Source organism: Microcaecilia unicolor, chromosome 5 (assembly GCF_901765095.1).
Source record: "Microcaecilia unicolor chromosome 5, aMicUni1.1, whole genome shotgun sequence".
Taxonomy (NCBI): domain Eukaryota; kingdom Metazoa; phylum Chordata; class Amphibia; order Gymnophiona; family Siphonopidae; genus Microcaecilia; species Microcaecilia unicolor.
The window spans coordinates 17,768,057-17,788,828 of record NC_044035.1 but is presented as its reverse complement, the minus strand read 5'-3'; the positions used below and the strand labels follow the sequence as shown (position 1 = coordinate 17,788,828).

At 44.5% G+C, this 20,772-nt stretch overlaps 1 protein-coding gene across 2 annotated transcripts in view; it reads right to left on the bottom strand.

The window, feature by feature from the left end:
- CCDC186 (coiled-coil domain containing 186) overlaps positions 1-3,715 on the bottom strand; it is a 193,935-nt gene extending 190,220 nt beyond the window's left edge. For both annotated transcript variants that reach the window (XM_030202692.1, XM_030202693.1), the window contains exon 1: positions 3,485-3,715. The gene's annotated coding sequence lies outside the window, so the exon portion shown is untranslated. The remainder of the gene's footprint in view (positions 1-3,484) is intronic.
- Between the last annotated feature and the right edge of the window lie 17,057 nt (positions 3,716-20,772).

Sequence of the window (20,772 nt, the reverse complement as noted above, 5' to 3'; positions counted from 1 at the left end):
CAGGTATGTATGACAGTTGTCACTACGGCTTTTATCTGATTTTATTTGTGTGTATGAGTTCTTTTCTATCATATCTTATGCTTTTGAATTTGTTTAGTAATAGAGATCAAACAAAATAAAACATGGAAAAGAAAATAAGATGATACCTTTTTTATTGGACATTTCTTGATTAGCTTTCGAAGGTTGCCCTTCTTCGTCAGATCGGAAATAAGCAAATGTAGTAGCTGATAGTATATATAAGTGAAACATTCAACCATCTCATTGACAGTCTAGCAGGGTGGGGGGTGGGTAGGAGGTATGCATGGGGACATCAAAGCATTTCATTGATAGTCTAACAGGATAGGTGTGGGTAGGTGAGAGGAGGGTGAATTTGTTTGTAAACCACTATAATCCGTTTGTCAGCTACAGCAGTATATTAAGTTTTGAATAAATAAATTTCTTAGTACCAGTGCTTACAAGTCTTGCAAAGGCTTTCTTCTACTTCCAAAAGAAATGAAAACCAGCAGATTTTAAAGAAAGAATAGTGAGAAATCCTCTCTTCAACCACCCTAACGCCTGCTCCGAGCTGGCGCAAAATGTCAGTAAAAGATGTCTATGTTGAACGTGGCAACAGAGCAGTAGCCAATGATCTTTTAAATATGGTGTAATATGATCAATTTTTCAAAGATGACACAGGCGAATCTTGGAGGACAGGGAGGGTGAGAAGAAAAACCTGGGAGCTGTCCACCCTGGAGAAGGTACAGAGAGAACTTGAGGTTGAACCTGCTTGGGGGGGGGGGGGGGGGGGGTGGAGATTGAGCTTAGGGAGGGGTTCAAACTAAGATGCCAACAAGCTGATGTTCAAAGTGTAACGCCAGCGCTAGAGGCAATTAGCACCAGACTAGTGCTGGCGTTAATAAGCACAGAATGCTCACTGGGCTGTAGCGCAGGAGACAATGTGCGCACCAAAGATTAGTGCAAATAGCAAGCAAATATAGTCAAATATATGTTAATGAGGTCATTTCCTATTCCCTCCCAATGCTGAGAGAACAGTGCACAAAACAAAGCTGCCTTTACCACTGAAAACCTAACACCAGCTCGGAGCAGGTGTTAGGGTGTTTGAAGAGAGGATTTCTCACTATTCTAAAACCTGCTCCGAGCCGGCTTAGGTTTTCAGTAGTAAAGGCGGCTTTGTTCTGTTTCTCCAAGTCCCGAATCTCTCAACCCCCCCCCCCCCCTCCATTCCTTTTTCCTGAATTCCAATGTGGCACTCAAGATCACCACCACGCCCACCCCCTTCCCTACACACACACTCTCTCTCTCTTTACCTTAGACCAAGCTAGACCCAAGGAGGTTTAATTGACAGGAAACAGCAGGAGGGTGCTTGGCCCATTATATGGCCTGAAGCCAGTAGGCGGAACCTGATGCCATACTGAGTTACCCAAAACAATAGTAAACGCTTATCAGAAATAAGGCCTGACTAAGCACGGCTCAGTGTGGACAAATAGTTTGCTTTGGTTTGAGGGTATCCAGATGGCAGCTACACCTTCGGCCTTGTCATGTGACGCCGTCTCCTGTCAATTAAACCTCTTTAGCCAGACCTCTTCTTACCTTCACTATACCCCACCTCCAACTCCTGCATGATATCACCTGCTACTGGACAGATTCCACTTGTAGTATCTTCCCCTACTCCTAGTTCCCCTGACACCACCACCACCCCGTAGCAGATTAAATAATGGCTTGAAGAAGTGCTGCTACAATAATATCAGAAGTCATGTAGGATCAACACAGCGTGGACAACCCCATAATCAACACCCCAGATTACACCCTCCCTATCTCAGACAGCCGAAAATCCTCAGCATTACAATGGACCGCTACCTAACACTAGAGAGCCAAGTGATATCCACGACAAAGAAAATGTTCCACTCAATGTGGAAGCTCAAACGTGTGAAGCAATTCTTCCCGAGGGAAACATTTTGCAACCTGGTACAATCAATGGTACTAAGCCATGTAGACTACTGCAATGGAATTTATGTGGGATGTAAAGAACAAACCTTAAAGAAACTTCAGACCGCTCAAAACACGGCAGCCAGGCTTATCTTTGGAAAAACCCGATTTGAGAGCGCAAAACCCCTCCGTGAAAAACTACACTGACTCCCGATCAAAGAATGCATTGCTTTCAAAATCTGCACTCTGGTTCACAAAATCATCTACGGCGAAGCCCCGGGATACAGGACAGACTTGATTGACCTAACAACTAGAAACACATCTGAATCAACACGAACGTACCTAAATCTGCACTACCCAAGTTGCAAAGGACTCAAATACAAATCAACCTACGTATCCAGTTTTTCCTACGTAAGCACACAACTGTGGAATGCATTACCAAAAGCCTTGAAAACTATGTATGATCACCTAAACTTCCGGAAAACACTAAAAACCAACATGAATGCCTGATCTCTGCAACACAACAAAACTAAAGTACATAAAGGACATAACACAACTTCTCCATTATATGATGCCCTAATGTGGCTGTGCCACACGAACTTTATCTTACCACATCACCACTTTGTATTTGTTCACACCGGAGTCTACAAATGCCTCTCTGGTACTATGTAAGCCACATTAAGCCTACAAATAGGTGGGAAAATGTGGGCTACAAATGTTACAAATAAATAAATAGTATCACACAACTTTAAAACAGATTCGTTTCATCTGATAGCCCTGAAGAAAGCCCTCTGTTTCACACTGGAATAGGATTGCGAAGTAAGACAAAGCCAACGAAGGTCAATGCAATCACATCCAACCTAAAGCCATAAAAACTGACCCAATATATAACTTGCAACGGCAGCTTGTGTCCAATGTAGTAATTTATTTATTGGGATTTATTAACCACCTTTATGAAAAGATTCACTCAAGGCGGTGTACAGCAGGTACAGTTTTAACAAAAAACTAACAATTTTGTTAATAGCATAACAATAGTAAAATAACCAAGAATAAACATAAATACAATAAATGAGATGAACTGAAACCTAATAATAGAACTACCCTGAAACAGTATCAGAAATATCCACATTTAACAGCACTGGAATTCAAGTACCAGAGATATAACAAAATGTTAGCATAATACTAATGATACACCTAATAAGCCTATAGAAATGATTTGCAGTAGTTGTAGTAATGAAAATACAGAATCAGATTTTGCATAGCATTTGCGATATAAAGGAACCTAGCTAGATTCATTCTTGGCAGAGACTTTGCAATGTAAACCTCAAAAGCTAAAACTAAAACTAGTAACGCTGCCTAATTAACACTCACCCACTACAAAAACAAAAATAAAGCCCGACAGCATAACTAATAGCTGTGACTGCAAAAGAGTAGAACACAAAGAGGCTTATTTTCAAAGCACTTAGCCTCCCAAAGTGCTTTGAAAATATGCCTCTAAGTCACACATGCAAACTGCATAACCTCAGGGTAAGCAGAATAACGCTTCCCATCGCCTTACTTGGTGGGGGTGTTGCCCCCCTGCCGCACGGTGGGCCGGGGGGTAGAGGCAGGGCTGATTCCGGGCAGCCCCGGTTTAATATTTGTAATAGAGGCTACGTGGCAAACGGCGGAAGAAGCCCTGTCAAAAGAGTCCCGGTGCCACCGTCAGCCTGCTCCCAATTGCCGTTCAGCTGTCGGGCGGCAGCTTCAGTCAGTGGCTCAGTCACCGCCAACCCGGAAGTGAGGCCGCGCAACAGCAGGAAGAAAAGAGACTGAACAGTCAGTGGCAGCAGCTGCGCTGAGTCTGAGCGCCTGCAGGGGGCGGGAAATTGAGAGCAGGCGGCCACGAGCCACCCACCGCCGCGCGATTACGGAGAGGGAAGGGGGTGGGAGGCGAGGCAGCTCTCGCGCGCAGTGACAGCAGAAGAGGGAGAACCTGAAACCGAGTGACGACGACGACGTCGTCCCCGAGAATCTCCGAGGAATCATGAAAAAATGCAACACTGAAAGTGGCCCGGCCGGAAACAAACGCCGGAGGGCGGAGAGAAGAAAGGGAGGAGGAGCCTGGAGGGAGGGAGGGCACGCCATGGAGTAAAAATATCTGTGCACTTATTTTAATCTTTAACGCTTCTCGTCATTTCCCAGGTAAAACAGCTGCTTAAAAGTTCCCTACCGCTACCTCCAACCCTTTTCTTTTATATTACACTAGTAAAAAAAAAAAAAAAAGGCCCGTTTCTGACACAAATGAAATGGGCGCTAGCAAGGTTTTCCTCGGAGTGTGTATGGTTCAGAGAGTGTGTGTCAGGGTTGCCAGGTGGAAAATTTTTTCCCACCCAAACGAGCCCAAATCCAGCCCAAAACCCGCCCAAACTCAAACCCCGCCCCTGACACCCCCACCCCTGCCATCATCAACCCCGCCCCCACCGTCATCGGCCCCACCTCCCCTGTCATCGGCCCCGCCCAAAACGTCACTAACCCCGCCCCCGCGGCCACAAAAAAAAACGCTCAAAAAACCGCCCAAAAGACACAAAACAAGCCCAAAAAAACGCAACCCGCCGCGGGCAAAAATTTCCCGCGGCGGGTCGCGGAAAACCGCCCACCTGGCAACACTGGTGTGTGTGAGTAGGGTTACCATGTCACGCCCCCCAACCACGCCCCTTTTGGGTCCTCATTCCGCCCCCTATTCCCCGCCCCCCGTCACATACCCCCTCGCGCCCCCCCGTCACATACCACCCCCCCCCCACTTACTATCTAGCCCTGGTGGTCTAGTGGCGTCTTCTCTTCGGGGCAGGAAAGAGCCCCCTCTTTCCTGCCCAGAGCGCTGTGTGCCCTTGCCTGCTGCATCCTCCTCAGTCTGGCTGGGGATTCAAAATGGCCGCCGAGAGTTGAAGCGGCCTCACGAGACTTCAACTCTCGGCAGCCATTTTGAATCCCCAGCCAGACCGAGAAGGATGATGGACAAGGGAGGCAGCGCTCCGGGCAGGAAAGAGGGGGCTCTTTCCTGCCCCGAAGACGTCACTAGACCACCAAGGAACATGGTAAGGAAGGGAAGGGGGGGACGGGAGACTAGACCCACGGCGCCGATCGCCTGCCCACCGCACGCCCGCCTACGTTTGTCCAGAAATCCGGACAAACGTGCGTGCGGGCAAAATCCGCCGGACGCCCCGGACATGCCCTCAAAAAGAGGACATGTCCGGGGAAATCCGAACGAACGGTAACCCTGTATGTGAGTGACTGTGTGAGAGAGAGTGATGTGCGAGTGTCTGTGTGAGAGAAAGAGTGAGTCTGGGTGCGAGTGTGTGTGTGAGAATGAGTGTGTGTGTGCAAGTGCGTATCTAAGACACTGAGAGAGAGAGAGTGTGTTTCACACAGATACAGTGTGTGCGAGAGAGAGAGTGTGTGTGAAACACAGACTCTCTGTGAGACTGAGTGTATGAGACCAAGAGAGTGTGTGAGTGACTGTGTGACACATAGAGAGTGAATGTGATACAGTGTGAGACATAGAGTGTGTGAGAGACTGTGTGTGAGAGTGAGAAAGACATTGTGAGAGTGTGTGTGTGTGTGTGCAAGTGTGTATGTGAGACACTGTGAGAGAGAGTGTTTCACACAGATAGAGTGTGTGCGAAAGAGAATGTGTGAGAGACAGACTCTCTGTGAGACTGAGTGTATGAGACCAAGAGAGTATGTGAGTGACTGTGCTATAATACTGTATTTTGTACTCCCATGTCTACAGCAGTGTTTCTTCGTGGTTCACAATTTTTCTAAGTTCCCTACCACTTTTCCTGTAGGTTAAAGGATGGTTCAATGGTTCTTACAGCAGCCATCTTAGAAGCTGCTCTCCTAGGCACGTGCCTAGTCATGGCTAGTGGTTATACCATCGCTACTACACAAGTGCCATATGGTGAAAAAAATACAATCCACACAACAGGTCATTTTACTATACAAGCTTATATCCCTTCCGCTAATACCTTACAGTTAAAAGTGGGTAACCAAGCAAGCAAATCAGAATAAAGATTCTTTTAAAACAAACTTCTCAAACAATAAAGTCTTAGCCTTTCTCCTAAACATTTATTTACATAGTAAATGACGGCAGAAAAAGACCTGCATGGTCCATCCAGTCTGCCCTACAAGAAAAACTCATATGTGCTACTTTTTGTGTATACCTTACCTTGATTTGTACCTGTTCTTTTCAGGGCACAGACCGTGTAAGTCTGCCCAGCACTATCCCCGCCTCCCACCACCGGCTCTGCCACCCAATCTCGGCTAAGCTCCTTAGGATCCATTCCTTCTGAACAGGATTCCTTTATGTTTATACCACGCGTGTTTGAATTCTGTTACCGTTTTCATTTCCACCACCTCCCGCGGGAGGGCATTCCAAGCATCCACTACTCTCTCCGTGAAAAAATACTTCCTGACATTTATTTGGATTTGCTCACACCTTTTTCACTAGTAGTTTAAGGTGAGTTACATTCAGGTACACTGGGTATGTCTTTCCGTGGAGGGCTCACAATCTAATTTTATACCTCAGGCAATAGAGGGTTAAGTGACTTGCCCAAGATCACAAAGAGCAGCAGTGGGATTTGAACCGGCCACCTCTGGATTTCAAGACTGGTGCTCTAACCACTATTTATTTATTTGTAACACTTATACCCCGCGCTTTCCCACTTATTAGCAGGTTCAGTGCGGCTTACATAGTATAACAGGTTTACAAAATAACAAGGAATGGATACAGCTTACATTTAGTGAAAGATGTAGTTAATTAGATGTGGGAAAATTAGATGGGTGAGGTAGGAGACTAGTCGGGTAGGGAGTGAAGGAGGGAGAGAGTAATGGGTAGTGTATTGTAAGTAAGGCAAACTAGTAAGGGTTAGAAGAGGGATGAGTTTATAGAGGATTGAGTAGGGGAGCATAATCCAGGTTCTGTCTTTATAGTCTGATCCAGGTAGGATTTCTAGGTTAAGTCATGTCATTCGTGTAGGCTTGCTTGAAGAGGTGAGTTCTTAGCAACTTCCGGAAGGGTAAAAGGTTACTGACTCTTCGAATAGTTCTTGGCAAGGTGTTCCAGAGTTGACTACCCATAACAGAGAAACTGGATGCATAATATGTTTTGTATTTAACTCCTTTGCAGTTGGGAAGATGTAGAGTCAGATAAGTTCGAGAAGATTTAGAGTTGTTTCTGGTTGGAAGGTCAATCAGGTTGTACATGTAGCAATGTGAGGACTTTAAATTTTATTCGGTTTTTGATAGGGAGCCAATGAATAGAATCTGGTTTACTATTAATAGATACAAACTTAGTTTTATCAGCACTGGGTTTTAATTTATGCTGAAGCATCCAGTTACCTTATTAGGGCCGTACAGTACTGTAGCCTTGAAATATCAATTTCAGAGATGGAATTACACGGGATAATAACAGAAATATCATCTGCATAGCTATATACTATGAAACCATTGTTCACCAACATGAACCCCAATGATCGTAAAAAGATGTTAAAATAAAATAGGGGAAAGGGAAGAGAACCCTGAGGAACACCACAAGGGTTCAACCATGTTTACAAAAAAATAATCTTTAACCTTCACCCTGTAAGATCTGTTTGTTAGAAAGCCTTGAATCCACTTCAAAACATTACCAATATCTGCTAAGACCTGTAATAAAATGGCATGATTGACCAAATCAAATGCTGCTGAAAGATTGAATTGGAGCAGCAGAGCACTCTGCCCTTCACTTAACAGAACTCTAATAGAGAACTAATTACTGTTTCTGTACTATACATTGAACGAAAACCCAGATTGAGCCATGCAAAATATTATAATTAGCCAGGTAAAGCTCCAATTTTAAAGTAACCAAACCTTCTGTAAGCTTAGCAAAAGGGGTATTGAAGCTATTGGTCTATAATTAGAAGGTAAAGTTGCTGATTGTTTAGGGTCCTTTACTATCACAGTGATTATTATTCCTCCAAAGACTGCTGGAAAAAATGCTCTCAGAAAGCTGTACTTGGATTAAAGGAAGGCTGCAAGGAGGATTTTTTTTTTTTCTAACTGATGTGAAAAAAAAATAGCATCCTCAATGCAGGGAGTAGTAGAAAAAATTAGAACTTGTTTTTTGATTTTGATTTTTAAAAATTAGACAAAACAACACAAATCTGGAGAGGAGGAGAAACTGCGCTGGTGGATCAGGTAGTTATAAATAGGGTAGCAGAAGATAAGGGTGGTGGGTGCGTGGAATGGCCTTCCCAGTGTAGACAAGGACTGTGTTAGAATTTAAGAAAGCGTGGGACAGTCACATGGGATCTCTTTTAGTAAAAGGAAAATTTAAGGGTTACTGAGGATGGGCAGACTGGATGGGCCGTTTGGCCCTTATATGCCATCATGTTTCTATGTTTCTAAGATAAACAGGTCCAATATTCACAGTGAGTTATGCATTTGCTACCTGCCCACGAACACATTACTTGCTTATCTGGACATTTTTTAAAAGTAATATGGCTAACAGCGAGCCCTTTAAGTCTCTGAAACGCCAAGTATAATCTTTACAAAAAGGGGCTGGGTAAGGGGTGGGGCAAAGATAACACAGTAAACTAGCCATTTAAAACTGTAGTTTTTAGCTACTAAACTAATAATAACCATTTAATTTAGGCCTGCCCAGTAGTAGGCCTAAATTAAATGAATGGTCTACAGTGGCAACTAACTAGCATTTGTTGATGTTTGTTATATAAAGTTTAATTCTATAAACCGCTAAAATATAGCTATGAATTAGAATAAATTTGAACTTGAACCACGGACATATATATTAGTGGTATAAAGCAAGCAGAGTGTGGTACTAAACACCATGGTTGATACAGTAGCCACCCTGGCTGAATATTAGATCACATAGCTGCTGGTTTTCTCCTTAGAGGGTAGTGGTAAATTAAGCTCACTGTAAGGAAAGGGATGTTACTAGTGGTTCTTGGCCCAGTTCTTTTTAACATTTTTTAAGCGATATGGCCAGAGAGCTGTTATCATTGAAAATACTATACCAGTATAGGAGAAAAAAATAACGTGATTTTTTTTCATTATAAATAATTTCTATAAGCTGTTACAGCTCTAGTATACCCAGTGCAAAATAAGACAGCAGATATAAATTCTCAGATTGTACATCTTCCAAACACTAAAATGAAAATAAAATGATTTTTTTCTACCGTTGTTGTCTGGTGACTTTGTTTTTCTGATCATGTTGGTTCCAGTCTCTGATTTTACAGCTCTCTGTCTGTTCCCTTAACTCCGTTTCCATGGCTTCCTTTCCGTTTATTTCTTTGTTTTCCTCCTTTCTTCTTCATTTCTTGTCCTACATCCATAGGTAAAAGCTGGGTCCTCCTCGGACTTGACTGGAGGAGGTATAGAGTGGATCCAGCTTTTGCCTATTTTATTCATCCATGTGCAGTTTTTCTCCTCTTTTCCCTTTCCCTCATCTCGTCAGTATGCATCTCCTTCCTCTTTCTATCCACATCCAGCATTTCTCCTCTCTCCTTCCCTCCATCCATGTTCATCTCACTTCCTCTCTCTTCCCTCCCCTCCATCCATGTCCAGCATTTCAACTCTCTCCCCTCCCCTCCATCCATGTTCCGAATTTCTCCTTTCTCCACTAAATCCATGTGCATCTCCTCCTCTGTCTTGTCTTCCCTCCCCTCCATCCATGTTCAGCATTTCTCCTCTCCCCCTCCTCTCCATCCATGTGCATCTACTTCCTCTGTCTTCCCTCCCCTCCATCCATGCCCAGTATTTCTCCTCTCCCTTCCCCTCCAACCGTGTGCATCTCTTTCCTCTGTTTTTCCTTCCCTCCAACATTTCTCTCTTCCCTGCCCTCCACTCCATCCATGTCCAGCATTTCTCCTCCTTCCCCTACCCTCCATCCATGTGCATCTCCTTCCTATCTTCCCTCTCCTCCATCCATGTCCAGCATTTCTCCTGCCCTTCCCTCCATCCATCCATGCCCAGCAACTCTGCTCTCTCCCCTGCCCTCCCCATCCATTTCCAGCGATTCTCCTCTGCTCTCCCCTCCCATCTATGTCCAGCGATTCTCCTTTGCCTCTATCCTCCACTCCCAACCATGTCCAGCGATTCTCCTCTCTCCCCTGCCCCCCATGTCCAGCGATTCTCCTGTCTCCCCTGCCCTCCTTGTCCAGCGATTCTCCCTTTGCCCCCTATCCTCCCCTCCATGTTGTCACGTTTCACACGAAACACTGGATAGTGAGCCCTTGGGCTACTGCCGAAGAGCGGCAGTGGCAGGAGGAACACCCACCGGGAACAAGGTGGAACCCAGATAGACCGGTACCCTCCGGACTGGAGCGGCAGGTCCAGAACAGAAGCCACAGCAGACAGCAGGAAGATAGTCCACAAACCCAGCAGAGCCGTGAGCAGGCAAATAAAGGCAAGGTCCAGATCCAGGCCAAGGTTCAAAGGCAGGCGGCAAGCAAAGTCAAAGTCCAGGTCCAGGCAAAGGTTCAAAAGCAGGCGGCAAGCAAAGTCCAGGTTCAGGCAAAGGTTCAAAGGCAGAGATAGGCAGAAACTGAAAGTAGCAAGGAAGCACAGCAACAATCAATTGCAGAAGACAAACCTCTGAAGAGCTCTGTTGCAAGGCAAACTAGGAAAGCTTCCAGGTGGTTAATAAAGGCAAACAGCCAGGGAGGTCACCAGGTACGGAAACTGCTTAGTTCCAAAAAGTCTCAAGACCAACTGGCAGGCTAGAAAATCCGGACCGGCATGACTTCTGGAACCGGGAAAACCACAGACAGTCCATTGCGACCACCAGGTCTGACCACCAGGGAGCGAGATGAATGAGAGCATGACACAGGGGCACAGTCATAACACATGTCCAGTAACTCGCCCCAGCCTCCACCTGTCCCCTGTTGAGTTCCATTACCAACCCCAGCCCTACCTGCCCGCCCTTATCTCCCCGACAGCCCTGCTTTCCGTTCCTGCCTCCCCGCAACGCTTTTAAATCTTTTTTTTTTACCTGAAGTCGAGGCGGTGGTGTTAGTGAAAGGACCAGGCTCGCCTCCTCCAGCCTGCCTTTCATTCAGTGTCCTGCCTTCCTCTGACGTTTCTTGTTTCCTTGAGGGCAGGACACTGAACGAAGGGAAGGCTGGAGGAGGCGAGCCTGGTCCTTTCAGTAACACCGCTGCCGGCTGTGCAACTTCAGGAAAAAAAAAGATTTAAACGCATCACGGGGTGGCAGGAACAGAAAGCAGGGCTGTCGGGGAGCTAAGGGCAGGCAGATGAGCTGGCCCTAGGAAAAAAAAGTGCCGGTACACCATACCAGCGCGCACCAGCACAAAGACCTGGTTGTGGTTGTCCAGGTCTTGCCATGTGCAAGTAAGTGGCATCCAGAGAAGCAAAGGGAGATACAACTCTCAGGCAGACAGAATAAAAGTTGAAACTCTTTATTAGGCACCAAAGTTGAAGACCCGATACGGGCCAGTGTTTCAGCAGGAAAACCGCCTGCACATAAAAATACATAATCATAAAATAAAAAAAGCAGTGAACTTACATAACTGATATTCGGAAAACCAAAATTTGAAAGTGCCAAACCCCTTCGTGAAAAACTGCATTGGCTTCCCACCCAAGAACGTATTGCCTTCAAGGTTTGCACTCTTGTCCACAGGATTATTTACGGTGAAGTGATGTTGGACCTCATAAAACTACCACCCAGAAACAGTACCAGCCTATCCCGAACTTATTTAAATCTGCATTATCCAGACTGCAGTAGACATAGATACAAATCAACTTATGCATCCAGCTTTTCTTACATAAGTACACAAATGTGGAACGCTTTGCCCAAAACCGTGAGATCTATCCATAACCATCTTAACTTCAGGAAACTACTGAAAACCAACTTGCTTAAGAAGGCATACACCCATGACCCAAATTAACATTCTACTTCCTGCGACACAGCAAAATATGGACCGTACTAGACTTCTATCACAATCCCCTCTTTATTTCTTTGTTGCTTTATACTTATGTTTCTAACATGCTTACTACTATACTATGTATTTGTATTATAGAACAAGAGCCTACATCTATGGTATTGTGTAAGCCACATTGCGCCTGCAACTAAGTGGGAAAATGTGGGATATAAATGTGTTAAATAAATAAATAACTTTAAAAATCTGACATCTATAAATATGTATGTATATAGAAAAAAAAGTTATCACAATACTAAAAACCTTTCAAAGCAAATAATAAATAACTCAAACATATAAAAAAAACATACCAATAAAAAAGTGTGAACAATGAATAAAATGTTAAAGATATAGACCTTAGAAACGAACATAAGAGCAATGTAAAACAAATGAGCAATCACAACATTGTGATCAAACCAGCTGACAAAGGTGGTGGTATTAATATCCAGAATAGACAAGATTACGTCACAGCGATTGAGAGACAGTTGAATGACCAACAATATTATATGATTCTTGAATCACAGCATTGATCAAAACAGATATAGTGGAACTGGCATCAACAAGAGATTTCTTAAGAGCAAAAGAAAGAGTTTTAAATAGTGAAATATTCGATCATCCCAACCATTTACACTGTGCCAAAGATTCACAAATCCACTACTAACTGGTTCCAAAAATTAAATCTTATATACATGACTCAGGTCATATGATCAATCTCCTAGAAGACTTTGATGCAAATTTAGAAGATGTGATATTGGTTACCCTGGACGTTGACTCTCTGTAACATAGTAACATAGTAGATGACGGCAGAAAAAGACCTGCACAGTCCATCCAGTCTGCCCAAGAAATGTGCCACTTTTTTGTGTATATCTTACCTTGATTTGTACCTGTCTTTTTCAGGGCACAGACCATACAAGTCTGCCCAGCACTATCCCCGCTTCCCACCATCGGCTCTGGCACAGACCTTATAAGTCTGCCCAGCACTATCCCCGCCTCCCAACCACCAGCCCCACCTCCCACTACCGGCTCTGTTATCCAATCTTGGCTAAGCTCCTGAGGATCCATTTCTTCTGAACAGGATTCCACGCATGTTTGAATTCTGTTACCGTTTTCATCTCCACCACCTCCCGCGGGAGGGCATTCCAAGCATCCACCACTCTCTCCATGAAAAAATACTTCCTGACATTTTTCTTGAGTCTGCCCCCCTTCAATCTCATTTCATGTCCTCTCGTTCTACCGCCTTTGTATCTCCGGAAAAGGTTTGTTTGCAGATTAATACCTTTCAAATATTTGAACGTCTGTATCATATCACCCCTGTTTCTCCTTTCCTCCAGGGTATACATGTTCAGGTCAGCAAGTCTCTCCTCATACGTCTTGTAACGCAAATCCCATACCATTCTTGTAGCTTTTCTTTGCACCGCTTCGATTCTTTTTACATCCTTAGCAAGATACGGTCTCCAAAACTGAACACAATACTCCAGATGGGGCCTCATCAACGACTTATACAGGGGCATCAACACTCCCTTTCTTCTGCTGGTCACACCTCTCTCTATACAGCCCAACAACCTTCTAGATACAGCCAACGCCTTGTCACACTGTTTCGTCGCCTTCAAATCCTCAGATACTATCACCCCAAGATCCCTCTCCCCGTCCGTACCTATCAGACTCTCGCCGCCTAACACATACGTCTCCCGTGGATTTCTATTCCCTATTTCAGCACTGAAGGTAGGGTTTGCTTGTGTGCATCTGGTTGGAAAACGGCTTTGCAATAGCACATTTGTATAGTAATTAGCTGATTATAATAGCTTTGCATTCCGTTTTCATTAGCTACTACCGTGATAGGAGAGAGCCCTTTTGTGCATGCCACGTTTAACTCCTTGCTTGCTAAACCGGACAGAACTAGTTTGAAAACCACGTTGCTGGCTCGTTAGGTTTAGTGCATCTGGCCCTAGGTCCCCTCCTTCTGCAGGTGTCCAATCTCTGCTGACGGCAGGAGTGCACTGTGGGCCCAGCTCTTCTCTAATTCATGCTTTCTATAGCATCAGATTAAAAATGTGTTTCAAGCAACCTAGAAAAAGCAGAAGAAGTGTTGGCAACAAAAAAAGAAGGTTAAACAGGGACTGTCTTTCTTCTATGTTTGTGCAGCGCTGCGTACGCCTTGTAGCGCTATAAAAATGCTAAATAGTAGTAGTAGTAGTAGTAAACAGGGTGAAGCAAAAAAAAAAAAAAGTAACCCTCTACAGTTTTTTGCAGTTTTCTCAGCAACCGCTTTGAATTTCAACAAGAAATTCTGAATACTTATTTAGTCATCATACTTACAGTGGTGGAAATAAGTATTTGATCCCTTGCTGTTTTTGTAAGTTTGCCCACTGACAAAGACATGAGCAGCCCATAATTGAAGGGTAGGTTATTAGTAACAGTGAGAGATAGCACATCACAAATTAAATCCGGAAAATCACATTGTGGAAAGTATATGAATTTATTTGCATTCTGCAGAGGGAAATAAGTATTTAATCCCTCTGGCAAACAAGATCTAATACTTGGTGGCAAAACCCTTGTTGGCAAGCACAGCGGTCAGACGTCTTCTGTAGTTGATGATGAGGTTTGCACACATGTCAGGAGGAATTTTGGTCCACTCCTCTTTGCAGATCATCTCTAAATCATTAAGAGTTCTGGGCTGTCGCTTGGCAACTCGCAGCTTCAGCTCCCTCCATAAGTTTTCAATGGGATTAAGGTCTGGTGACTGGCTAGGCCACTCCATGACCCTAATGTGCTTCTTCCTGAGCCACTCCTTTGTCGCCTTGGCTGTATGTTTTGGGTCATTGTCGTGCTGGAAGACCCAGCCACGACCCATTTTTAAGGCCCTGGCGGAGGGAAGGAGGTTGTCACTCAGAATTGTACGGTACATGGCCCCATCCATTCTCCCATTGATGCGGTGAAGTAGTCCTGTGCCCTTAGCAGAGAAACACCCCCAAAACATAACATTTCCACCTCCATGCTTGACAGTGGGGACGGTGTTCTTTGGGTCATAGGCAGCATTTCTCTTCCTCCAAACACGGCGAGTTGAGTTCATGCCAAAGAGCTCAATTTTTGTCTCATCTGACCACAGCACCTTCTCCCAATCACTCTCGGCATCATCCAGGTGTTCACTGGCAAACTTCAGACGGGCCGTCACATGTGCCTTCCGGAGCAGGGGGACCTTGCGGGCACTGCAGGATTGCAATCCGTTATGTCGTAATGTGTTACCAATGGTTTTCGTGGTGACAGTGGTCCCAGCTGCCTTGAGATCATTGACAAGTTCCCCCCTTGTAGTTGTAGGCTGATTTCTAACCTTCCTCATGATCAAGGATACCCCACGAGGTGAGATTTTGCGTGGAGCCCCAGATCTTTGTCGATTGACAGTCATTTTGTACTTCTTCCATTTTCTTACTATGGCACCAACAGTTGTCTCCTTCTCGCCCAGCGTCTTACTGATGGTTTTGTAGCCCATTCCAGCCTTGTGCAGGTGTATGATCTTGTCCCTGACATCCTTAGACAGCTCCTTGCTCTTGGCCATTTTGTAGAGGTTAGAGTCTGACTGATTCACTGAGTCTGTGGACAGGTGTCTTTCATACAGGTGACCATTGCCGACAGCTGTCTGTCATGCAGGTAACGAGTTGATTTGGAGCATCTACCTGGTCTGTAGGGGCCAGATCTCTTACTGGTTGGTGGGGGATCAAATACTTATTTCCCTCTGCAGAATGCAAATAAATTCATATACTTTCCACAATGTGATTTTCCGGATTTAATTTGTGATGTGCTATCTCTCACTGTTACCAATAACCTACCCTTCAATTATGGGCTGCTCATGTCTTTGTCAGTGGGCAAACTTACAAAATCAGCAAGGGATCAAATACTTATTTCCACCACTGTACATATTACTATTAAACAACATTTAATTATCTTAAGCTATTTAAATGTTACTGACAATTTAGTGTTACTGCTTAGTATGCCAGCATCCTTCAACTGTAAGCATTTAACATCATTGAAAGAGCTCTTCAAGATTGCAACACTCACCGGAGGATACCGGCATGGTTTGTTCTCATTCTGGCCACTATAGCATTGACCAAAAACTATTTCTGTTTTAAAAAAAGGTTTTTCTTCAAATACGCAGCACTGCCACGGGAGCTACAATGGCGCCAGAAGTTGCAAACCTGTATGTTGCAAATTTCAACGATATTTATCTGCAAGATCACCCCTACAAATATCAGTTCATCTTCTACAAATGTTATATAGATGATATTTTTATCTTATGGAGTGGAGATGTCAGTATATTACAAGATTTCTTATCATGGTTAAACCAATGTGACCAACATCTTACATTTAAGATGCATTATGACAAATTTGAAGTTAGTTTTTTGGATCTGCTAATCAAGAAAAAAGATTATGGTTTTGAAATAACGCTGTATAGAAAACCCACAGACATAAATGCTTTATTGGCTTACACTGGCTTCCGTAATCCTTCTTTAAAGAGGAATTTTCCATATTGTCAATTCTTAAAGGTTGAAAAAGATATGCTCTAACTACGATGACTTTGAGGAACAATCAACGGTGATGGCAGAGAGATTTCACAGGAGGGGTTACTCTGTCAACTGTATCCAGGAAGGTTTGCAAAAAGCCAAACAAAAACATAGATGTGACTTGTTGATAGAAGACGGAGAGAAGAGTGTCCCGGATGTGCCTACATTATTAAATGTCCCTGTGATCTCCTCTATGTGGGTAAAACAATATGACCTGTAAAAAACAGAATCATTGAACACAGGAGCTGTAGGAGTAGGAACATCACTTTGGCACCAATAGTAGAACACTGGAATACACACAATCAGACTATTGGTGACCTGAAATTTCTAGTATATAAGGTGATTCAGAAATCTTGGAGAGGTGGCAACACAGATTTAAGCTTGTTGAGAAAAGAGCAGAGGGCAATTCACTATCCTAATACACTTATACCATTACAGTTGAACTCGGAGATAAATCTCAGACCTTTCTTATGAATATATTCTTTATATTTATATTTCTTATCCCCCTTTATTTTTAGCTTTTTATTTATTTATTATTCTTTCTTATTTACTTATTTATTTGTTTGTTTGTTTATTTAGCCTGGTGTGTTCGTGTTCTTACATACATACATTTTTAACCAGTTATGTTTTTAACAGGTTTTATAACCGGTTTTGTTTTAGCCGTTTTTGTGCATTTGTAGCTGAGTTGATCTTAAATAGGGCATATTTCAGCTGATTTTATGATTTTTTTACAGTGATTCCCATGATTTCTATGCATATTCATGGGCTGTTCTTTTAAATACATGGTCTAAAATCCCGGGACTGCTATCTTTGATGTAATTTGTGACAACAGCATTTTCAAATGCAGTTTTTGCCGGTACTCATACAGGTAAGGTTTTGTTTTATTTTACTTTATTTTATTTATGTATTTTGATAATGGCATATAGTTATATCCATTTAGGTTTTAAGTTTTTTTTTTTTTTAACTTTTAGCAGTATGTTCTTTACCGCGTCTGTTCACGGCATCTAGCAATACCAGCTTTCTACTATTTTTTCATATAGTGGACCCAAAACCAGTTACGTTTACCTAGCTATTCTTCATAGACATTAAACCAGTTATGTTTACCCAGTTATTTGTATGTCCGGTTGTTTGTTTTGATCCGTTTTTTAGTTCAGTATATTACTTGGTGGGCTTTTATTTCCAAAGGGATCCGCACATGTTTTTAATTTTTCTTTTTTCCTCTACTCTCTTCCCCCAGATATGGCAGTGTGCCCTTTTAAGATCCAAGTGAATTGGATCCTCTACGCTTTCTCATGCCATAAAACTATGCCAGTTTTCTACAATCACGCTTAACAGTACTCTTTACCAGTTATGTAAAGCTGGTTAATTTCATAACCACATAATTTTATCCGATATGGTACCTTTTTTGATTTGGTCTTTCAGGGGTCCTTTTACTAAGGTGCGTTGAAAAATGGCCTGCGGTAGTGTAGACGTGTGTTTTGGGCATGCGCAGAATTATTTTTCAGCACACCTACAAAAATGCCTTTTTAATGTTGAAATCATTTTTATTAATGACAGCAAAATTGCAAATACAATGCAAGCAACGTTTAAACATTTATCATCAAACAGTTTCCGTAGATCCCTCTGCTAACATCCTTTCTGACTTCTCCTAACTATCCCTTTCTTACTACCTCCCTCCCCCCCTCCCTCCCTTCTTCCAAGTTACAAGCAGTAATGCCTGGAGGACCTGGGCTTACTGTTTCAGGATATGGCTCCGCGCCACCGGTGTCAGGGTGGCCTAGAACTGCTCCCAAACCCGCTGGAATCAGATTCCTCTTTCTGAAGTTATGTTTTTTATACCTAATCGTTCCATTGTCAGCAATGTTATCATCTGTGTTTGCCAAAGTGATGGAGGAACCACTGTCGAATCTAGCCAGCTAAGAATTGCCTTCTTCCCCATCAGGACAGTTCATTTCAAGAATCCAGTCAGGCCTGGGGCTCGTGGCTTTGCTATTTGGAATCTGTCCAGCAACAATAACGGTGTTGGGGTGATCCTGGGTGACCACATAATCGACACCTGAGTAAACACCTGGAGCCAAAAATCAGCAACTATGGGGCAATGCCAAAACGTGTCCCAGCATCGCCCTGGGTCTTCCACATTTGGCACAGTTATCTGAAGTCCTAAGTGCCGCCCTGTAAGCCCATGTAGGCGCTCTGTATAAACGTAATATTAATTTGAACTGTAGTTCCCAGAGTTGTATATCTTGCACCCATGACTGAATTATCCAATAATTCCTTTTTTAAATTTTTGCCGAAAACAGACATGCAGCAAAATGAAAATTGCCACGCATCCATTTTGGGTCCGAGACCTTACCACAAGCCATTGACCTAGTGGTAAGGTCTCATGCGGTAACCGGGCGGTAATGGTCTACGAGCGTCAAATGCCACGCGTCCGAAAATAAAACATATTTTTCGGACGCGCGTAGCAGATGCATGCCAAAATTGAAATGACCGCAAGGGCCATGTGGTAACCGGGCGGTAACTCCAATTTGGCGCGTAGACATCTATGCGGCTTAGTAAAAGGGCCCCTCAGTCCTTTGTCATTTTGTACCTTTTTTCAACACTTTGGGTGGGGCTTTTATTTTAAAAGTGGCTTAACATGGATTTTATTTTAAAAGTGGTTTAATGTTTTTATTTCCATATCATCAAGCTGATCAATCCATAGACTGGTGGGTTGTGTCCATCTACCAGCAGGTGGAGATAGAGAGCAAACTTTTGCCTCCCTATATGTGGTCATGTGCTGCCGGAAACTCCCCAGTATGTTCTCTATCTCAGCAGGTGGTGGTCACACACAGCAGCAGCTCTGGCTAGGCCTCCAAGCCTAATCCTTAGGTTTTGTTGAGGCCTGGGGTTGAGGGCTCTTTTGAGCAAGTGCAAACCTGGTGGTGCCAGGTCCCTCCTTTTCTCCCCCCTCCCGCTGGCTCCGTTTAAAAAAAAAAAAAAAAAAATTTTTAAACGTCTTTAAAGGCGTTTAATTCGACGTTTCTTTAAACGTTCATTGCAGCTACTCACTGGGACACCAGTTCGTTACAGCTCGGAGCGGCAAGCAGGTAATTTTACCTTTTTATAGCGGGCAGGGGGTTCCCCGATTCTTCTCCTCGTGGCAATGGCGTCTGAGGGCGAGGGCGCAAAGGGTCGCTCCCCGGATCGCTGGAGCGCTTCTAGAGGGGATGCGGGGGTTTTACAACCTGATTCGCCCTTGATGGGTGATAGTTTAGTGACCGATGAATGTCCCGGTCGTTCCTCCGGCGTGGCGGTTTTTTCCCGCCATAAACGCCCATCCCCCGCTCCTCGCCTCCGCCATCTTGGCCGGCCACGCGGCTCGGACGGCTTCTTCGGGGCCGCCCTTGAGGTTGGAGACATTAATGCCATGAACGCCCTTAATTTGGGCGACGGCACAAAAGCGGCTAAAGTTAAGCGCCGTTCTTCCCGCGCGGCTCCTTCACGGAGTTTCGCGCCGGACGCCATTTTGGATGCGCAGCATGTCTCTCCCCCGCTATTGCGAACGCCGGTTGAGAGTGCGCCTAGGGCTGTTGCCCAGGCTGCGGAAGTGCACAGTCTGGGGGGTTTCTCCCCCGAGTTTGTTTTGCTGCTGCATCAGGCTTTCCTCATGCAAAACGCTGCCCCTGCTCCCTCTTCTGATAAAGAGGTTGAGGTTCCCAGAGGTAAACGCCCTCGGGTTGATTTCCAGGCCTTGGAGGACTTTTGTCTCCTCCGATGTAGATGAGGGCAGCGTGTCTGAGGTCTCCCAACGATCCTTTGCGGATTCCTTGGAGGAGATAGATCCCCGCTCGGATGGAGCGGATGACCCCTCTGCAGCGTGGCTTTTTAGCCCAGAGGATTTGCCCAACCTGTTGTTACAGGCCATGGACACTTTGAAGATTTCCTCTCCGGAGGACGTCTCTCCCTCAGCCCCTGTTGGCTCTGCCATTATGCTGGGGACGAAGCGCCCGCCTAGAACCTTCCACGTGCATGATGCCATGCACACCTTAATTGCGGCTCAATGGGATGTCCCGGAAACGAGCCTTAAAGTGGCTAGGGCTATGTCCCGCCTCTATCCTTTGGCTGTGAGTGAACGTGAGGCCTATCTGTGGCCTACCGTGGATTCTTTAATCACTGCGGTGACTAAGAAAATGGCGTTGCCGGTGGAAGGTGGCACGGCCCTAAAGGACGCCCAAGACAGAAGATTGGAGGCGGCCTTAAGGTCGTCCTTGGAGGCAGCTGCTTTAAGTTTGCAGGCCTCAGTTTGCGGCTCCTATGTGGCCAGGGCGTGCCGGACT